The sequence below is a fragment of the Octopus bimaculoides genome, chromosome 1 (genome assembly GCF_001194135.2).
Source record: "Octopus bimaculoides isolate UCB-OBI-ISO-001 chromosome 1, ASM119413v2, whole genome shotgun sequence".
Classification (NCBI taxonomy): domain Eukaryota; kingdom Metazoa; phylum Mollusca; class Cephalopoda; order Octopoda; family Octopodidae; genus Octopus; species Octopus bimaculoides.
Window position 1 is genome coordinate 85003755 of NC_068981.1, and position 3538 is coordinate 85007292.

At 31.7% G+C, this 3538-nt stretch overlaps 1 long non-coding RNA gene across 1 annotated transcript in view; it reads left to right on the plus strand.

Moving 5' to 3' along the window:
- LOC106873145 (uncharacterized) overlaps positions 1-3462 on the plus strand; it is a 26742-nt gene extending 23280 nt beyond the window's left edge. The window contains exons 2-4 of the long non-coding RNA XR_001409842.2: positions 836-1131; positions 1425-1469; positions 2380-3462. This is a non-coding gene — a long non-coding RNA (uncharacterized LOC106873145). The remainder of the gene's footprint in view (positions 1-835; positions 1132-1424; positions 1470-2379) is intronic.
- Positions 3463-3538: the final 76 nt, after the last annotated feature.

Below are 3538 nucleotides of genomic sequence, written 5' to 3' on the forward strand. Positions count from 1 at the left end.
ATGATGCGTACTGCCTTAATTCTTCGAAACCCCGGAGTTTTAATGGTGGCAGCTGATGAAGGGGATGTTTCTATGTGGCCTGCTTGTTTGTTGCACCTTGTTTACCATTTTGTCCTTGTTCTTTTGCCACGTCATGTACTCAGTTATGTGTCTATATGTACATGTAGATGAACGTATATACATACATGTACATATATATGCATATACTCATATATTGTTTATATATATATATATATATATATATATATATATGCATATATATATTTTCTCACTCACATATATCATCATATATTGGAAAAAATTAAAAAGAAATAAAGTATAATCAAGGTAGTTAAATAAACTATCATATCCCACTATATAATTCCTATAATTTATAAATATATATGAGCATAATGACATTTAGACAAAATGTGTTTATTTTACGTACGATTTTCCGCCAAGCTTTGACCAATTGTGTTTTCTCAGTAAAAGCTCGATCAGATATTCACGTTCGATTCTGCTATAATGTATTAAGAATAAAGAGATACGTTATCGTTTGGATTTTCGTTATTCTGCGCCCATCCTATGAATTAACATCTTTTTCTTTTTTATGGCTTGACAAAGAACCATATATTTCTGACTAGGAAGACAGTTCCATAACTTTTTTCCTGTATTTATTTTTTCTTTTATTACAGACAAGCGAAATTGTGAGGTTTGGAGAATATTAGTTCCTAAATTTCAGAGTTATAATTGTCTAGCAAGAGACTTGCTCAGGTAATGTAAGTTGGAACCGAAATAATTACATATTGTTAAGAACCATCTTCACTATTTAATTCACTTTATATTTATTTTGTAGAGTATCAAAAGTTTCGTGGCACAACTACAGTATGGTTACTCACATAAGTTTCACTGCAACAATTCCAGAAGCAGTTATGCGATGAAAAGTTTTGATCTTTAAAATTCATTTAGAGTGAATCGGAAGAGCTGTGCGAGTTATTAGATTGCTAAAATAGCTATTCTTCATTAGTCTCAAAGTTGAGTTGAAATCGTTTCAAACTCTTGCACTAAAGAGCCCAAGAATGTGGATTCACTTTAACTGGGAAATAATGCTACTTTCTCGTAACGGCTGATTATATTTTACAAGAAAATATCGTAAGCTACTTTTACTATTTTAAATATACAATAGTCATGAGCCAATATTGCTTATTTAATGGATGATACTTCGTGGTATTATTCAAGACATGAAATGTTTATCCAAATTTTGATAAACATAATAAACGTAAATGTAGGATTTTAATATATTGACTTCAGAAAAAGCGTAGAGTACATTAATGTTATTTTATAAACCAAGGAATATTTAAATATGTTTCTTTTGAAATAAAGCACACGAGTTCTTTTGTTCTTTTGTTATTGAGGTTGTTTTTGTTTTTTTTTTGTTTTTCGAGGACTTCCCAGTGACACCGAAAGTACGTGAACATTTTCAACCAACCGTAGGTATTCAAATGCTAAAATAATATGGTATTGGTATGGTTCGCTCTTTTAAGGCGGCTAGTTAGCACGCCACGCACAATGTTTAGTGACATTTCATTCGTCTTTCTTTTCTGAGTTCAAAAATCCTCCGAGATCGACATTGCCTTAAAAAAAGTAGCTGTTGAGTACTGGAGTCGATCTAATCAAAATTTGAAACGTTATTATGTTACCCACTGCCCACTTGACGGTTGAACGACGCGTTTTAATTGCTTAAACAATATAGTATTCTTTTAAATCGGAAGCAGCTGCATTTGAAGTGTTTATCGGAGGATTCTCAGCTGTGAATAATGTTTATATGAAGTAAGTTAACCTATATGCTTAATGTCGTGTCACGATTGATCAGATATAGCATTCGTCTTGTGTTTTGATTAGAGTATAAAGCAACAATGATTCCTTCAATGAGAGTTATTTAAAGTTCATCTGATGCTTTTTGCATGTACAGGCTTGATGCTTTGTTTATCTCCTGCCCAAATATAGATTAAATGACTAGTCAAACGGAAAAGATAATACATATTAATAACCTTCTTTTATACCTCCAACCTCTCTTATATTTTATACATCTCTTTTCCTTTTTATCTTTCATTCTATTATTTTAGAAACCTTATAAATGAAAATGTATCTTATAAGCAATAAAAATTAAACAATGAAGAGATGCAGATAAACGGTTATGCGATCAGCTAATTTCTTTGATCTCTTTTATGAAAAGAAATCTGAAGAGATATCAGAGAATCGCTGGAAAAGTATATCTAGTTTTAATTTCAATAGCACATGATGGATGGTGTGTGTTTTTCGTTTATTATTTGTCTGTTCACGTATACCACTTAGCTCGTGTCAGGATTGTGTTCTTATCAGATATATGCTTTTTTGCAGCTACCGCCACTGGTTGTACAATGTGCAATATTACTCTTCAGGATTTGGATGTTACACACAACTTTGACCAGAGATAGCTGTCAAATGATCCCTTTTGATTGACACACACCCGAGAGTGATATTTCTAAAGTCGGCTGACCAAGTTCTTTCACAGGAAATTTGGTGAACGAAAACTATGTGGAAGTATGAGAAACTTCCATTTAGTTTCCGTTTATCAATCATTAATCATTAATATACTAGACACTAAAGCAGAGAAAACTTACCCAAAGTGTTGTACGTTATGATTGAACTCGAAACCATACCAGTGTAAAGCGAATTTCTTAACTACACATCCAATTCTAATTTTTAACTCTTCATGCTGAAGCGCTACCCTGAAGGAATTTTTGTCAATTACATCGGAATCAACAGAATTTCAATCGGGTACTTGCTTTATTAATTGTACACGTCAAACCACTAAATCACTGGATATTAAGGAAAAGGAATGCAAGATAAACACCAATTTTATATATTTATAATCAAGGCTACAAGTACTAGCGTTGCTAGAAATAAATGTCGAAAAATACTCATATAAGCCACAATATCACTGTAAATTCAACAAGTAGACGGACATCGAGTATTTTTCGACTCTTATTTCTAGCAACGCTGGTATTTCTACTCTTGATTATAAATTTATAAATTTTACTTTTTGGTTTTTATGCTTGCTAGCCACTTATATTATTATTATTTATTAATAATAATATATTTATTTACGTGTAATTATATACTTCTATCGTTTGAATTTCACGCTAGTCTTTCAACGATTTTAACAAGCATGACGAAGCGGGTATTAGTTTAACTCCAGGAGGTGAGACCCATTGGTGAGAATTAAGAGTAATAATCTCAGACTTTAAAATCACGGGATATGGTTATGTCTGCTATTCATTTGCGTCATTCCCCCGCAATAGTAGGTTGGCTTTTACTCGCTCCTCGATTTTCGTCAACTTGTTAAATTTACAGTGATATTGTGGCTTATTTGAGTATTTTTCGACTTTTATTTCAAGATATGCTGGTAATTGTACCTTTGATTATAAATTTGTAAATTTATCTTATTGGTTTTTATGCTTGCTAGCCACTTTTATTATTATTATTTATTAATAATATGTTTATTTGTGTGTGTATA